Genomic DNA, 18,746 nt, shown 5'->3' with positions numbered 1-18,746 from the left:
GATCTTAGTAGGCATCTTGCTTCTCTGATGCTCAGTGTTGTCTGCAAAAATACAGAGCCAGATTAATGAAAGGTGTGAGAAGAAAACATCTTTCATGTATTCAGTTTTAACCAATAAAAGAGCTCATATAGCACCAGCTCTCAGTGCTCCACAAAACATTTTCAGCTTTCATTTCTATGCAGATAAAATAGCAAGTGCAGCTATTTAGCACTTTTCCATATTATTTAAATGAATATTTTCCTTGGGTATGTTTTTGTGGAGTGGTTTTTATGGGTTCTGGTGCAGCAGACAGGGATGGGGAGGGGGCAATGAGAATATTTCCCCTGCTGTCACAGAGCACAGGGGCAGCCAGGAGTTCTCAGCATGTGGAACATTTCTCTCAGCATGTGGAATATTTCTCTCTCTGCTCTGGGTGCCCTGAGCCCAGGTGAGCACTGACTCTGACTCTCATCCATGGAGAAAGTTTCCCAGACTTCAAGACACACTGGAATCCACAAAAATGTGAAATAGGTTATAGAGAGTAGTGCAGGTGTATCACTTGGTGAGAAATTTAAATATTGGGGGTTTTAGTCTGTTGTGGATGTAAGAAAGGTGGAGGGCACAGCGTGTTGTCTTGGGTTTCTTCTTCCTTATTCCCCATGGGTTTGGGTGGCATTTTGTAATTGGGCAGGAAAGTCCCCATTGCAGCTCTTTGGGATCAGTTGTTGGGGTAAAAGGGAAAACAATCTAGGTGCCAGCTCTTAATTGGACAGTTTAAAAGCCCTTGTACCAAGAGATTGTTGGCCATTTTGTGCCTTCTAATGAAAAGCTGCAGAACTCACAGCAGTGAGACTGTTTCACTGATAAGAAATAATAAACACCTGAATCCAAGCATGAATTGCTGTCTCAGTGCCTTCAATCCAGACCCAGAGACACCCACAGCTCAGACTCAAAAACTCCAGTTCAAGTTTTCCCTCAATTTAGCCAAGATTATTATTTCCATTTTGATTTTTACTTCCATTCCTTCTTCTCTCTCTTTCTTACCTGGTACTTTCCATCCAACATTTTTGATTTCTCTATTTGTTCATCTTCTATTGTTAAAGGTGCATTCCACATCCTATTAGTCACTGTCCCCTCTGCACTCCAAACTCAAAGAGCCTCATTTCACCTGTAAAATCTCTGCACAATCTTTACAGCACCAGGCAGGCAAATCCTTCTCTCCCACCAACACAATCCATTAGTTACAAACTGTTTCTGAGATGCAGAACTGAGAGCAAGAGAGTTCAATTCTGACATCTGTGTGCTTTCCTGCATATTAGCACTTCACTTTTGGTTGCCAGCAGTATTAATTTGATTGTGCTTCATGAGAGACTTTCCCTTAGATTGATGTGAGCTACTTGAGTTAAAGACTAAGAGAATTTCTTCCCTTTTCTGTGCAATGCAGAGCACTGTGTATATTTATAATTGCTTCTGGTCAATAACAATATTTCCACATCTTGGCCTGAAGAGAGAAGCTGGAAGTTCCCAGGATATGATATTGAGAAACAGCTTTGTTCAATGCCTCACTGTCACTAGGTGGAAATCAAACTTACAGTTCCTTATAATGACTCCACTCTTAATAACTCTGGACAGTTTTACAGATATCTACAACTGGCAGCAGAAAATTCATCCTGAGAGCTCCAAAAAAGGGGAAAAAAATGCCAAAAAAGCCATTTAAAGCTGCAGTTTAGAACTCCTATATAAAGCAGGAAAATAATGACCCATTTGAAAAGCATGCCCAGTACAATTCATCAGGCACTGGTTGAAGATAACAGAATATGCAGGGAATCTCAGAAGGGAGACACTGTGGATCTGCTGTCTGAGTTAACAATATTCCTTTCAAAACCTGTTTCATGGGCACAGGCAGTAATCAAATAAATATTGATATTTGTTTATTCGTGGCTGAAAACCAGAACAGGGATTACAAACACAATTTTTAGGCGCAGTAAAGAAAAAAGCCAAGATTTTTTTACAACAGTGTTAATAGCATTGAATTCAGTGTGCATTAATACCCAGGTGTTGGAACAGTTTGTAATAGGAATAAAACAACACAGAGCAGAGATCTCCAAAGCTCTGCTCAGAGCACACTCCCATAATTCTTTTATAGTTAAGGGCTACTCCCAGGAAAGATGGCATGCTCAATAAGAGCAAGATAAGGGCACACACGAACATTTTCCTTCCTTTATGTTCCACAAAAGCTTGCTGAACATCTTTAAAAAGGGCATTGAATACATCTTTCAAAGTTCAAATACTTCTGGAAAGCATTAGATAAAATGTTTGCTTAACAATCCAGGAACAGATTTCTCACATTCTGACAAAAAAAAAAAACTCCACACAAAACCCAAAACCCACCAACCACTCCCTAAAAAACCCCCAACAAACCTCACCAAAATAAAAAAGTATGGAAATTATCTAGTAAAACCCCCTAAATCTCAGAATACAATAGAATAAATTTGGTGTAAGAGGAAATGTATTTTATAAATTCTCTACTCTAGGGTGCAATTATGGTAGGCTGGAGCTTCTTCAAGCACTGGAAACAGGAAAGAACCATGCAGACAATCAGAAAGTGGGAAGGCAGCAGGATAAACTGGATTCAGGTATCCCTGCTAACACTCCAGCTGATATCCTCATTTTGGGCAAGCAATGATTGCTCTATTCTTCCTTTCACAGCCCCTTTTGAGGAGCCCATGCTGCTGCCCAGCAGCTTTTCCACCAAAATAACGTTCACACGTAGTAAATAGCACACCACACACCTTTCACCTGCCCCAGTTTTAGCCAGATAAGCACTTGCTGTCCCCCTGTTTCAAACTGTGTAAATATACTTCAAGAAAACTTGTCTAAACCAGTGGGAAACTGTTATCATCTTATCACAGGGGTTCCATAGTGTTATCTCCTTATCACAAAAGTTCCATACCTGCTTGGTGTTTCTCATGGGCACCTCCTCAGAGCTCTGACTCTTTCTTCTTCACAGAACAGCAACTGACTCCAACTCCCTTTTCAGCCCCATCCCACTCTTTTATAGCATCTTCTTCTCATTGCTTACACCTGTGGCCTGTTAAAGTCAGGCCTGCTCCCAATCTTTGATAATTGGCCCAGCTGCAGCTCCTTAGGGGTGAGATTACTTTCTGCACTGTCTTTATTTTCTTATATTCTATCCCCCCACAGGAAACATTTCCTTCTCCACTGGTACCTGAGAAACCACATGTACCTGGGCGTGCTGATTTCTAATGGATAACTGTGTGACACTGTGATCTGACTCAGAAGGCATTCTGAGAGAGGAAGGAAGAGTTCACCTCGATGGAAACAACCCCCAGCGGTCAGCAGAGATGTTAATTAGTGTGAGAGGCACAGTTAGGGCAGAGATTGCGCCAGATTCTGCTCCACTGCTGGCACAGGGTAACGAACAGGATCAGGTCACATCATCTCTGTGCAGAGCTCCAGGAACCACTGATCTCTTTTTGCCATTATCTGCCAATTCTTCTTCTCTCTCCTTACATATGCAGAGGATTGTATTGGGAAATGGCTTTATTTAATTACTGAACTTGTTACACACCTCAGTACCAATTATTCAGATACCAGAACCTTGTATTTATTTCTTCCCTGCTGAGGAGATGGATGGATGGATGGATGGATGGATGGATGGATGGATGGATGGATGGATGGATGGAGGGATCTGTGGATCCATGGAGGGAGGGAGGGAGGGATGGAGGAAGGGATGGATGGATGGATGATGCATGGATGGATGGGATGGAGAGATTGGATGGATGGATGGATGGATGGATGGATGGATGGATGGATGGATGGATGGATGGATGGATGGATGGATGGATGGATGGATGGATGGATGGATGGATGGATCTGTGGATCCATGGATGGAGGGATGGTTGGATGGATGGATGGAGGCATCTCTGGATCCATGGATGGTTGGAGGGATGGGATGGATCTGTGGCTCCATGGATGGATGGATGGAGGGATCTGTCAATCCATGGATGGATGGATGAATGGATGGATGGATCTGTGGATCCATGGATGGATGGATGGATGGATGGATGGATGGATCTGTAATCCATGGATGGATGGATGGATGGATGGATGGATGGATGGATGGATGGATGGATGGATGGATGGATGGATCTGTCAATCCATGGATGGATGGATGGATGGATGGATGGATGGAGGGATCTGTCAATCCATGGATGGATGGATGGATGGTTAGGAGCAGTGGACCTGTCCCCATCCTGATGATTGGATGGAGGATCTTCCAATCCATGAGCATGGATGAGGAAGATCTGTATCCATAGGAGGAGGATGGCTTTGTGTGGATGATGTGAGGGCTCTGTCAATCCATGGAGGGAGGGATGGATGGATCTGTGGATCCATGGATGGAGGGATGGATGGATGGATCTGTCAATCCATGGATGGTTGGAGGGATGGGATGGATCTGTGGCTCCATGGATGGATGGATGGATGGATGGATGGAGGGATCTGTCAATCCATGGATGGATGGATGGAGGGATCTGTCAATCCATGGAGGGAGGGATGGTGCTGCTCCTCCAGGAGCACAGCCCATGCTGCAAACAGCCTGCTCCCCTCGGTGCTGACCTTTCCTGCCGTGCAGCAGAGCTCCTCTCTCCAGAGCTCTAATGCAGCCAAATGAGTCAGAAAAACCTTCCTGTTGCCCTAGGCAACGGCAGGCATGGCTTTGTTTTTGTGGCCATGAAACTTTGTGTAATGTTTCTGTTTGGGAGCATGGCAAAGTGCAGATCCATCCTCGGAATCCCAGCATTAAACAACATTTCTCATTAGCATCCACTTAACATAAAGATCATTTACAAACCCCTTTTATTGCTACAGACAGGAAAATTCATTTCTACAGGCCTTTTCCTCTAGAATCTGCAATCATATTTCAGAATCCAGCCTGTGCTCAAAACAAAAGTTTATAGTCCATTCTTATTTGCATCCAGTATTGAATATTGAGATGTTAACAGCATTACATTTCATAGATTTTTTAGTTCTGCCCTATCCATCTGTAAATAAGTCATGGGAAGAAAAAAATATGATTTTCCTTTTCAAGCTGAGCTGTCACATAATAAAATATTTCATCATATTTGATTACATTAAGAATCTAACTTTCAATGTATACCCTCACTCCCAAAATTTCTGAATATATGTATGTTGAAATTAAGCAAGTGTGACATAGTTCTTGGTTCCCTTGGGAACAATATTCAGAGCTCATTTGAGTTGTGACCTGCTTATGCTGCCAGGGAGTATTAGTATTTTTGCTGGATCTTTAGAACAGAGATATGGAGTGAAGGACAAAGGCAAAAAATAAGACTCTAAATTCACAGATGAAAAACAGATGAGATACTGCTCTGTTTCAGAAGGCAGCGTTGGCTTTTTATAGAACCTGCCCCATTTGGTAAGCTCTGCTGTAGAGATTACTGTTTCTCATAGTAAAATGTTTTAGATGAGCTATGAATGGAGAAACCAACAGCACAAGGTGTGGTCCAAGGTGTCTGAAGAGGTTTCAATGAAGAATTAAAAATGGAAATTAACTTCAGGGATTATTTTACAGAATGGATGGCAGCTCAAAGTGGAGCAGAACCACTCATCCTACAAGGCTGCCTCTTGTCTCCTGCCACAGCTCAGTCACAAGGAGCATCCAATCCATCATAAATGGAATTTCTGCTGTTGCCAGCACAGGGCTGGGTACCACTGAGCTCAATGGCTTGTTCTTTAGAAAAAGCAGTGCTTAAATATCTGTATGTCCCTCCTTCACCTCAATCTGACTGCTGAGCTTTCCATTCTGGCACATCACCCTCTCAGTCCCCTGCCAACCACAAAACCCACACCTCTAGACACAGTTCATACAGATTTCAGCATTAGGCTCTCTGTGTATCAGGATTAGGGGCTCTTTCTTCTCCCTCCTGCTCTCTTCCTGTGGGTTCCAGGCAGGATTAGGCCAGGGAACAATTCTCCATCCTGCCATGGTTCCATTCCCTCTCCTCCAGTTCCTTACCCCTCCTGTTGAGCTGATCTGAGCTCACACACATTTCATTTCCACTGGTGCCAGTTGGTGCAGTGACTCACTGCAGTGTTTATCCCAATTCTGGAGTAAATAAGCATTTACCACATGGGAAAGTTGTGTTTCCACAACACAAATTACATTTCAAAATCTCCTCACAGACAAGCTGGGCTTGGGAAGGTTTGAGGGTCTGTTTGACAGTGCAAACCTTGGACCTGTGGATCCCTGGTCCCAGGGTCACCAAAATAAACTCTGCCTGAGCTGCAGCTCACTGAAACCTTCCTCAGCTCTGGAGCCAATAACAAAAACCAGCAAAAACAGCAAAACCAGCGAAAATCAGAGAAAACCAGTGAAAATCAGAGAAACCTGCCAGCCACTGCTTGGATGCAAAGGAGTTTTCCTCCAGTGTGCATTATCAATACATTTCTGTTAAAGCAGCCTCATTTTTAATACTGCACTGAATAATCTTAAGCTTATTAAACTGCCTCATGTTACAAGAATAGACAGTTGTAGTCAAACATGAAAACCAGTCAAGGAAAAAACCCAACCTGTTTCTCATAAGAACTGCAAATATGAATGTGTTCCTGTTAGTTTTCACAACAGATTTAAGTTTGTCTCTCTTGTCTTCATTTTTTTCCACTAAGAGTGAACAGTGGACTTGTTCCTCCTGAATAGGGATAATTTATGATCACCTTGTTTAATTTTATTATTTTGCTGCCTTAAGTTCTTGTTTACAACGCCTTTTCTGCAGCAGAACAAAAATCCCTTTAAAGTTCAACCTCCTAAATTAATAAACTGTGTTCTCAGTTTTAGTTCCATGCTAAATGGAGCTGCATAAAATTGTTATAACACACCCATAAAACAGCAGCAGATGCAATATGTTCAAAACGATTATTTTCCTTTAATTTTGTAAACATACAGAAAGTTTGCATTATAGCCTACCCTTAAGCACATCCCTGCTGTAAATTAAAGATGTGCCAAATCAGCTCCAAACACATTTTGCAGTAAACAAACAATGAGACGTGGGACATTGCAAAATGAGAGCAGCAGAGGAAAAAGCAGTGGCCAACACAGAGCAAAGCATTTGGTAAATCCAGAACCATTTCTGCATCTCTGTGTGTTTGGGCACCACAACCATGCTCTGATCAAGGTTTTACACAATGTGGATAAGGTCTGCAGGGGTATTTCACACAGAAGACAATAAGAAAATTATCATTTCACTCCCCAGTTTTATCCTCTGGGACTCCAATGAAGGGTCTCAAAAGCTCAGGAAATATCTGAGATGCCAGGGTACAAAATAAAGTGGAATTGACCCAAAGAGGATCGTGTGCCAGAGAATGAGGAGTTGTGTGCTTTTATTAGCAGCAGCAGCAAAGTTTCTGTGTGACAGACAGCTCTGTCAAAAGCCCATTAAAAAGTTCCAGGATGAGTTATGTGCTGATCAGTAGGAAACTGAGTAAACTGATATGAAACCTAAATATTGTGTAGATTATACACTAAATCCTAAGGCACAATCCACCAAAACCTCTGAAATATGTAGAATCTGCTCTAGAAGAAGTAAACATCCAAAGGTAACAAGAGAACACACATATTTCTATGTGCTTTCATGCTTTCAGAACAAGTCCATGGCTATATATAATATTTGCATATGTTTTCCAAAAGACACATCCACCACCCTCATCTGCTTTAACTTAGCATTGAGAAAGTGTTCAAAATTCATGCAGTGCATCATAAATTTGGCAACGCTAAAAATTGATCCAAGCCTCAATCAAGGTAACAGGAGATTGTACACTGACCTCAATTAGCCTTGGATCAAGCCTTAGGAGAATGAGCAGTGTTCTAAGCAGTCATTATCTGTGGGTACAGGCACAGAGAGCAAACCATGAGCACCCCACCACGGGCAGAGTTATTCAAATTGAACACAAGACCAGCCACATCTTTTTTATTTTTTGTTAAACAATGATTTCATTAAAACTCTGCTAAGTCAGGCTTGCCCTATTGCTGAACTCAACCTGAAGGTAATCTTTAAAAATATGACATGCCAAGAGAAAAGAAAACAGAGTTGGTGACCTGGAGCAGCTGCAAATGCAGCTCAAGGCTCTGAGTCACAGTGAACCTTTCCTTTTTCCTTTCCTTTTTCCTTTCCTTTTTCCTTTCCTTTCCTTTCCTTTCCTTTCCTTTCCTTTCCTTTCCTTTCCTTTCCTTTCCTTTCCTTTCCTTTCCTTTCCTTTCCTTTCCTTTCTTTCCTTTCCTTTCCTTTCCTTTCCTTTCCTTTCCTTTCCTTTCCTTTCCTTTCCTTTCCTTTCCTTTCCTTTCCTTTCCTTTCCTTTCCTTTCCTTTCCTTTCCTTTCCTTTCCTTTCCTTTCCTTTCCTTTCCTTTCCTTTCCCTGTGTGTGGGTGCTATGTACACTCAAAAGATGCCAGTTCAAAAAGGTACCATCTGCTTTTCTGACCCGCTGGCTCTTAGAGAATCTTTTCAATGGGAACAGGAATTTCTCCCAAGGATGTGCTCTTGACTTCCTCTTGCACTAATTCTTCCTGAGCAGTGAGAGTGCCACAACCCCTCAAATACTTCACACTAACACCTCAACAGATCACTTGTGAGATGCCAGGCCCAAGGAACGTCCTTGGAATTTCTGATGAGACTTCCATAAATTTACAAGTTAAATCAGTTATGAAGAAATTGCTCCTCTCACATTTCAAAGACTATTTTTTATAGAGACACACACGCACTCACCACGAGAAGAATGTAATGAGAATTTCTTTTATTCATGAAGAAAACAAAGGCAGAAAAAGTCACATTTGAAAATATAACCAGTTTGAATCAACACATTAAGGAACTTCTGGCACACACTGGGAAACTGGGGGGAAAGAGGGGGAAAACAAGAGAAACATCAAACCTCCAACATATATAGAGCACTACACAGCTAAGCAATGTAAAACCTCAGCAACACTAATAAATACAGGCCTTGTGAAACGTGTGATGTATACATGAATTAGAATGTGGGCATTTATTTGTACTTTGGTGTAGGGAGTGAATAAAGCACAAAGCACAGTGAAGGAGAAGCTCCCCCTGCACCTGGGTGCAGTCACATCTGTATTTATGGGCTATTTTAAACTTCAGTCAGCTCAGAACAAATCCCTACACTCCATCCCAGTGGAAACCCTAATTTCTGGCAATTATAATGGACAAAATATGGTAATTTGCTCAGTGGTTTGCAGGGAAAGAGGCAGGAAGATCCAATTTCTGAATTGTGAGGTGTTTAACCAGCCCGTAGCCAGTGCTCTGAGCTACCAACTGCCACAACACAAAATGCTGAGACCACAAACTGCTCCTCCATAACTTCCACCACAAGAAACCCTAAGAACTGAAATTCTTCCAACTTGCCAGAGGCTGAGGCTTTTCTCAGCTGGAAGGTGAAATCCTGGCAGCAATGCCATTGGTAGCAGATTAGATTTAATCACCTTATACTGACACCTCCTTGGTTTAGAGGGGAGGGAAGAAAAAGCTCCACACCTACACTGAACTCCAAAGGACATGGACATTAATCACAGCTTATTTTTTAAAAATTTCTTTTGGTTAAATACAGGTTTTAATTATACAGGTCCTGGTTTGTTCTGTTTGTTTCCTAATTAGAGAAAAATGGCAAGTCTCCCAACCTAAGCTCTTTCCCTCTGAAGAATTTAACAATACATTTGGACAGGCACATATATTTATTTGGAGGCTGCACAATGGATAAAATCCCACTTGCACTTAACAGAGCAAAGTTTGCCAGAATTCAGTGTGTGAGCCAAGGCTCCACACTCTGCTAATGGCAAAAATAGCTCTCCCTGCAGTCCAGCAGTGGATTATGAGCATTGCTGAATGTGCCTGGAAACACCCACAACACCTGCTGTTTATTGTGAGTGGCTGCACTGAGAACAGACATGCTTCCACTGTGAAGGAAGGAAAAAGAAAAAAAAAAAGAAATAGAAAAAAAAAGAAAGAAAAAAGTTTGTGAGTGGGAAAATAAGGACAGAGATGGTAACTGTGATTCATGAAGTGTTTCTGCTGAAGGGACTCAACTGCAAAGTGCAGCATCCAATAACTTTCACCTAAATCCCTCAAAACACAAGAACTTTCTGTGAAGACGTTTAGAGATTTTTGGTAAGGCAGGTTATCAAGCAAAATGAGGTGAGGAAACTGAAGGAGGCCAGGAGCAAAGCCAAGAAATCTCAATTCCAGTGACAAGGCAAATGACCAGAATTCTGTACTTGGTTAAACCCTGACTAACTCATGCTGTGCACAGAAAATTCTGTGTATTTAACTAGGGTAGGAATAACATCAGAACTCCTCCAAGTTGCACAGAATTGCTTTTCAGCTTCTACTTGCTGAAATGAGAACACTGAAACACTACCAGAGAACAAGGGTGTGGATGCCAGCACCCTAAATGACAATTTACTCAAAAAGATTTAAAAACCAACCCAAACCACACAAACACTGAAAACCTCCCACTGCTTTTACCAGTAATGACAACGAGATCTGATTCCTGTGGCCTTTTCCTCCTCCCATTTGTTTGGGCTGGGTCATTTCCCTCAGTGCTCCCCCTTTCTCCACCCTCTCCAAGCTTCTACTTGAGAAAATCTTTCTGCAACTGGCACGAGCAGCTGCAGCATTTTTGCCCTGTGCAAAGCATCAGTTTTGCTCTATGCAAAGCATCATTTTTGCTCTGTGCACAGCTTTTGAGGTGCTGCAGAATTTCTGCTCTGTGCAAAGCATCATTTTTGCTCTGTGCACAGTTTTGAGGTGCTGATGGAGATGATGCCAGCACGAACTTTGACTTCATTCCCCCCTAGCAGCAGGACACTGATCAGGTCTCAGGTGCTGACCTGGCTTTTGGTGGAACAGGCAGTGGGCAGCTCTTTCAAGAGGAGCAATACAATGACACTGCACATCTGACAGTGGTTATTGCTTTTTCCTTGAAAGCAGCCAGACCAGCCCAGAGCTCCTCTGCACAGCAAAAACTCTGCTGTCCCAGGATCTTTGTTATCCAGGTATTGTTATCATCCCCTTTGAACTGTGAGAAATGAAGCCCTGCACAGAAAAGACATTCACAGAAATTCTGCACAATTTCAGACTTTCAAATGAGACCTCCAAGCCTCCCAAACATCCAATCTGTAAGGTTTGCTCCTCCCTCTCTGGGCAAAGGTTCTCAGTGAAAGGAGCTTTCCTGGTTTTATTCAAGTTAAGTATTAAAAAGGTCCTGTCCATCTGCACTCAGCCTGGGACAGTGCCTATTGTGGGAAGCTATAAAAGTCAGTGGCCCTGTCCCATTTGTGTCTGTATATAAACTGCTAGCGTCACCTGTCAGTGCCTTGGACCCTCTGCACATCAGCCTGGGCTCCTTCTTCAGTCTTTTCTTTTTCCAGCCAGCTCTTCTAACATTCTTCCAAATTAAACCATATTTCCCCCACTTCTTATACCCTACAACAACCATCACATTAGAATATTCACCTCCTTACATTTTCAATATTTTCTGTCTCCTACAGCACTCTCTGTGTATTCCCCCAATTCCAGAACTGCCTTTGCACCTCTCTAACCCACCATAAAAGGCAGCAAACCCATTTTATGTGTATTTCTGTATGCCTTGGCTTTGAGTCTGGCTGTGCACGCTCCGAGCTGAAAGGCAGAGCTGCTCAGAGCTGTCAGCAGAGCAGAGTCAAGCTGAGCTGCCCATGATTTATGCAGGAAGGGCCAGAGCTGTCAGCTCCCCATGCCTGACATGGGGCAGGACTCACTGCTCAAAACCCACACTCACCACATGACAGATCCAGCTCCGCTCCCGAAATGACAGAATGCAATATGCAATTCAAAAAACACATTTTCAGTAGGCACAACAGCAGGATAAATAAATTGGGAGACAATCTATATTAATATTGGAAGCCTGAAAGCAGGCTGCTTATTTCTCCCATTTAGATTCATAACAGAGGCTAAAATATTTTGCTTAAACAGAGACACAATAAAGAAAAAACCTGCAGTTTGATTTATGATTTAAATAGAGACCACATGTATTCTAATATTACTATTTATTACAATTTCCCACAACTGTGACAGGATCTAATACCTTCAAAACACCAAAATGCAGTTTGACAAAGCTCCCTCCATTCCCTCCCAAGCAGGATTTATGTGGCTCAAGTTGTGCTTGGGTTATGAAATGATGGTTTTGCCACCATTCCCCAGCAGTACCTCAGTCCTCTGATGAAAATCAGGATTTAAATACTGGGGTGGTCCAGACTGCAGCTCCTGTAACTGCTGCTCAATCAGGGAGGGACACTGAGTCCTGCTCACTGCCAAGGTGAGAGCTCCGCACCCAAAGTGGAGTTTGAATCCTAATCTTGCTTGGGGACTCCAAATCTTGCTGCAGGAGCTTCCTGCTGACACCACCAGAACTATCTTAGGAGATGCTTAACTTTTCTATAAAGCGGGTATAATTCCTGTTATAATGCTTAGAAATATTATTTTTGGCACTCTCTGAAGTTTACAAGCAAGATATCTACAGCTGAAGAACTGCCCAAATCAGCTTAATATAAACTGACCTTAATACAGGGGAAGGATGGGCTTTAATCTATTTGAAGAAATTCAGGGAAGGTTCTTTAGCACAGCGAGTTTCCTTAACATGATCTGTGCTGCAGCCTCCTCTCAGTTCACAGGGGAAATAAGTCATGCACACAAGAACCACAGACAATTATGAAGAAAACTTAAAGAAAACTTGAGGAGAAAATGGCTTCAAGTTTCTTGAATGAAGAGGAACAAAAATGTCCCCATCATCTCAAAAACATCCCTGCTGCTCCCTGCCAAGGCTCATGCCCATTTCTCTGTGCATTTCCCTTCCAGCCCCTGCTCCATCCCTGCCCTGTGCTGGAGCACACACACTCTGCCATCAGACTGACCCTAAAAGGAGAATTCACTGTGCACAAAAAGGGCATTTAATTGCTTTCTTTTTTGGAGGTGCCTCTGCCAGGACAGACACAATCTGACATCAGCTGGAAAATGTACAGGGACAGCTTTTCTGCACAGGCAGCCACTTCTTCCTTCAGAATGCAAGAAGGGAATCATCAGTAAACTCAATATATGTGTTATTTATTGCTGCTGTCCTGACACAGATAAAATGTACAGCACTGTGCAGCACTGGGGGTATCATTACACAAACATTTAATGGGAATGTGGACAGCAGTCTGATTCCTGTCCCAGTAACAAACCTGCATCTTACACATGATGTAGAGGAGTTGCTTTCTGTTTTTTAAATTAGTGATGTGGAGATTGTAAATAAAACCAAGGAAGAAATGGGTTTTTTTTGCAAATAGTAAATATACATTTCTTATGGTGTTTGCTGAAGATTCTGCTTTCATATGAGTAATTCACTTTAAATGCATTTCTTCCATGTTCTGAGTAACAGCAGGCCTAAAGGAAGGCTCCCCATCACTAACAGACAACGGCGTTAAGTTGGCTTGAGACATTCAGGATGTTCTCTCATTTTATCCCTAATCTCCCTTTTTCAGGGATTTCTGAACTATATTGGTGTCAGTGAAATACCAGTGCATGCCATTCCAAACTGTTTTGCCAACCAAATTAAAAAGAAATTTCCAAGTAAATAACTATATCTTGTGAGACAGAGTGACAGAATTTTTTCCCCCTAGTAGAAGATGAAGTGGGTAACAGTTGCTTGGGGTTTTTTTATGGACATGTTCAGTGACATGTTTATGAAAATTAGATATTAAAAGCTCAGCACCTAATTCCTCATCTTAAATAAATTCTCACAATTCTCAAGGAGAGTTATGGAATGTTCTGTTTCCTTGAAAAACAGCCCACTACTCAAGTCAGCTTTTTTTTCTTTAGAATATGTATAAATTATATTTGAAAATTTTTCAGGATGCTCCCTCCTTTTCCATAGCTCCAAACAGCTATGACAGCAGTCCTTCAGAGTTTCAGATGAAGCTGAAGGAGTTTTGTACAAGCTGACACTTCATTTTATGTACACCTGAACTCTAAAATAAAACCAACTTTCCTATTTATTTACTTCTCTGAAATAAGCACCAGGCCATGAATCTGCAAGCAAATGGTCAATTATAATTCTCCAGCTAATGCAGAGAGTCTTCAGCATTTCACTCTGTTGCATATTATAATGATAGGGACAGGGCAAGTGCCTCCAGTCATTACTCAGCCTGATCAAAGAAATCCAACCTGTGTACAAGTGAGTGACACTCTGCAGTCCATTTCTGCCTTGGAACCCATTAACCTGTTCCTTCTGAGAGCTCCAGCAGGTTTGTTGTTTTATTTAGATCCAAGGTTCTTTCATTATCAGCTAGTTTATCACACGCTGCTCTGAAAGTGTACTCTCCGCACAGGCTGTGGTTAGAGAGCTCACAAATTAAACAGAAATCTTGTGTAGGTTGGACCAAACATCACTGTGGAGAATAAGGAGGTCATCAGTGATGGAAATGTAATTCAGCAAGAGACCTGGCCACTGCACAATTAAAGGTTTAAAAGCCACACACGACAGGAACACAAACCCATCCACTCCTGCTGGTAAAGAAAAGCAGTGTTTTACTTTACTGCCTCTGAACACCTCAGAAACATCTTCCTCCACAGGAAACCCAAGTGAGCTGGGTACAGGGGAGAGCATGGAGAGCAGGTAAGGGTCAGAGCAGAGAAATTGGGGACAAATTCTGACCTGGGAGAAAACTGCTGCCCATGGTCTGTGTCTGCACAAAGGCTTTTCACAGAGGGGTTTGCAAGAACATGCAGGGACAGCACACAGGGAATGGCTCCCACTGCCAGAGGGCAGGAATGGATGGGATATTGGGAATTGTTCCCTGGCAGGGTGGGCAGCCCTGGCACAGCAGCTGGGGCTGCCCCTGCATCCCTGGCAGTGCCCAAGGCCAGGCTGGGATGGGGTTTGGAGCACCTGGGACAGTGGAAGTGTCCCTGCCATGGCAGAGGGTCTGGAACAAGAAGATCTTTAAGGTCCTTTCCAACCCAAGATGCAATTTCAGGCACTGAAATTAGAGATGCCTTAAATTTACCTTCCTACATAATTTATTATGAATATTTAGCATCTCTGTATTGCTGCCTTTCTTCACTCTTCACACAATACACACATTTCCATTTGCCCCTCTGCCTCTCTAAAACTAAAGGGAGAAGAGCCTGCCCAGAAGTATGCAAATAACAGCACAGCCATGCTTATTTATTAATAAAAATTAAGGAATGGAATGTGATCCAGTGCACAAGATGTTTTAATAGAGGAGCCTCAGGCAGCAGCAGAACATGAGCAGAGTACCCTTCTTTTAGTCAAGCAATTTATAATAGATTGCACAGCCCCTGTGGGAGCCCAGGGCAGCTCTGTGCACTCAGTGCAGGGGGAGGAAATACAAATGCTTTTTGCAGATGTCTGTGACACTCCTGCCAGTCCTGAAGTGCTGAGCTCTCTGTTTATCCCTCCCAAACAAGAATTATAAAAAAGTAAACCGAAACCCAAAAAAGCCAAACCAAACAAAACCAAAAAAACCAACCGACAAACAAATAAACAAGCAAACAAAAAACCCAAACAAATAAAAAACCCCAAAACCCCCCAAAATAAAACCCCCTCAAAAAAACCCCGAACCCAAAAAAACCTCCGAAAACCAAAACCCCAACCAGGACAGCAGCTGGAAATTGGTGAAATTGTTCCCTGACTCTTCCCCCCTGTTTTCCTGGCTGGCACTCAAGACCCCAAGGGCTCAAGGCAGAGAATTCTGCTGTCCAACCTGTCCTGCTCCCCAGTGCCAGGGATGCAGGTGAGCATCACTTGGGGTCATGGGCTCTGTTTGCTCTCAATTTCCCTCTTTACCCCTCTTCAGTGGGTTAGCATGGCAAACAGCACACAAGGAATAACTGAAATTAAGAGTTTTGAGTTAAAACTGGGGCTGAGGGACCAAGCACCACACTCACAAAAAGTCAGAGATCTGCTCCTAAATCCAACAGAGCCATTGTGTAAAAAGCATTCAGTGAGAGCTCACCTCAGAGCCACGCTGAATTTGTGCCCCTCACCTTGTGCAGCTGGAAACACAGGAGGAGATGGTGTGGAGCACACAAATCAATGGCACAGGAGGAGATGTTGTGGAGCACAGAAACAGGACGGGAGAAATTGGTGTGGAGCACACAAATGGCACAAAAAGAGCTGGTGTGGAGCCCACAAATGGCGCAAGAGGAACTGGTGTGGAGCAGACGTGACAGGAGGAGTTAGTGTGGGGCACACAGATAAATAGCACAGGAATACCTGGTGTGGAGCACACAAACAGGACAAGAGAAGCTGGCCTGGAGCACACAAATAAATGGCACAAGAGGAGTTGGTGTGGAGCTCACAAACATGACAGGAGAGGCTGGTGTGGATCATACAAACGGGATGAGAGAGCTATTGAGGAGCACACAAATAAATAACGCAAGAGGAGCTGGTGTGGAGGACGCAAATGGCACAAGAGGAGCTGGTGTGGAGCACAGAAACAGGACAGGAGAAATTGGTGTAGGGCACACAAAAAAATGGCACAAGAGGAGCTGCTCTGGAGCACACAAACAGGACAGGAGGAGCTGGAGTGGAGCACACAAATAAATAACACAAGAAGAGCTGTGGTGGAGCCCAGAAATGGCACAGGAGGAGATGATGTGGGGCACACAAACAAATGGCACAGGAGGAGATGATGTGGGGCACACACACAAATGGCACAGGAGATGATGTGGGGCACACACACAAATGGCACAGGAGAGGATGTGGGGCACACAAACAAATGGCACAGAGGAGAGGATGTGGGGCACACAAACAAATGCACAGAGAGATGTGGGCACACAAATGGCACAGGAGGAGATGATGTGGGGCACACAAATGGCACAGGAGGAGATGATGTGGGGCACACAAATGGCACAGGAGGAGATGATGTGGGGCACACAAATGGCACAGGAGGAGATGATGTGGGGCACACAAACAAATGGCACAGGAGGAGATGATGTGGGGCACACACACAAATGGCACAGGAGGAGATGATGTGGGGCACACAAATGGCACAGGAGATGATGTGGGGCACACAAATGGCACAGGAGGAGATGATGTGGGGCACACACACAAATGCACAGGATGATGTGGGGCAACAAACAAATGGCACAGGAGGAGATGATGTGGGGCACACAAATGGCACAGGAGGAGATGATGTGGGGCACACAAACAAATGGCACAGGAGGAGATGATGTGGGGCACACAAATGGCACAGAGATGATGTGGGCACAAATGGCACAAGAGAGATGATGTGGGGCACACAAATGGCACAGGAGGAGATGATGTGGGGCACACAAATGGCACAGGAGAGATGATGTGGGCACAGAAATGGCACAAGAGGAGATGATGTGGGGCACACAAATGCACAGGGGAGAGGATGTGGGCACACAAATGGCACAGGAGGAGATGATGTGGGGCACAGAAATGGCACAAGAGGAGATATGTGGGGCACACAAATGGCACAGGAGGAGGATGTGGGGCCACAAATGGCACAGGAATGATGTGGGCACACACACAAATGGCACAGGAGATGATGTGGGGCACACAAATGGCACAGGAGGAGATGATGTGGGGCACAGAAATGGCACAGGAGATGATGTGGGGCACACAAATGGCACAGGAGGAGATGATGTGGGGCACAGAACCTTTGTGGACTGAGCTGTTCCCTGGCACTCCATGGGCACTGCCCTGCTCCGTTCACACCCAGAGCTGCAGCTCACAGCCCCGGGCACAGACTGGCTGCTGCAATAAGATTATTGGGAATTACGAGTGGCCACCTCCGTTTATTTTAGAGGATTTAAGTCTTGCCAGAGCCTCCTGATGCACAAAGCACTGGGAGGTTACAAGCTTGCATTTCAAAGGGATCCTTGCTTAAAATCCTCCCTTTACAGATTGACAACAGCTTAAATATTTGATTTTGCACTACTTAAAAAAAGTCTGTTGCTAATAGCAATATAATCACTAAAGCAGCTCCCAACCAGTGAATGTATGAAAAAACCCCATATATGATAGCACGTAAGGAAAAGTTACAGAACTGAAGTTCCTTAGAAATTATACAGTTCCAAATGAAAAAGTATTTCATAAATTTGATTTTCAGGTGAACTGATTTTATAACCTAAATTTTTTTTAAACAACAAAGCTGGAGAAAAGAATACAACAAAAATCAAGGCTTAATTTGATCCTGTCTTCAAATTTCATTTGACTTTGAGCATGCTGAAAAGGAAAGAACAAAGATGCAAATCCTGATACTATTTCTTTGTAAAACACAAACAAAAATATTTTGTATTAATAATTTAAAATATTCTTCATCTACTCTAAAGCATGAAACACTATGATGCCTTTTTTTAATGGTATTTTTGGCAATTAAAATTACTCTTCCCCAAAGCCTCAATGATTTCTTTGTTTCTCTTGTGCAGGTGAAACTCCCATAAGGAAAAGAGTTACCACCAAAATTCAAGATGATCTGTCTCATATTCCAGAGACACTGATAAATTTTTTTCATTAAAAAGAATTCAACACTTGGTGCACCCAGCACAAACAGAATCTGTATTTCACATATCAGTTTTTGATCGTAATTTGTGCACAGAATTTGCCTTTTGCAACAAATCCAGGCTGGAAAGGAATGAAAAAGCCTTGCAATG

At 43.1% G+C, this 18,746-nt stretch overlaps 1 long non-coding RNA gene across 1 annotated transcript in view; it reads right to left on the bottom strand.

The window, feature by feature from the left end:
- Nucleotides 1-3,049, bottom strand: part of LOC135447667 (uncharacterized) — a 63,999-nt gene extending 60,950 nt beyond the window's left edge. Inside the window, exon 1 of the long non-coding RNA XR_010440230.1 lies at nt 2,933-3,049. This is a non-coding gene — a long non-coding RNA (uncharacterized LOC135447667). The remainder of the gene's footprint in view (nt 1-2,932) is intronic.
- Between the last annotated feature and the right edge of the window lie 15,697 nt (nt 3,050-18,746).

The sequence above is a fragment of the Zonotrichia leucophrys genome, chromosome 4A, assembly GCF_028769735.1.
Source record: "Zonotrichia leucophrys gambelii isolate GWCS_2022_RI chromosome 4A, RI_Zleu_2.0, whole genome shotgun sequence".
Classification (NCBI taxonomy): Eukaryota; Metazoa; Chordata; class Aves; order Passeriformes; family Passerellidae; genus Zonotrichia; species Zonotrichia leucophrys.
The sequence above is the reverse complement of the archived record's forward strand: the minus strand, read 5'-3'. Positions and strand labels throughout refer to the sequence as shown.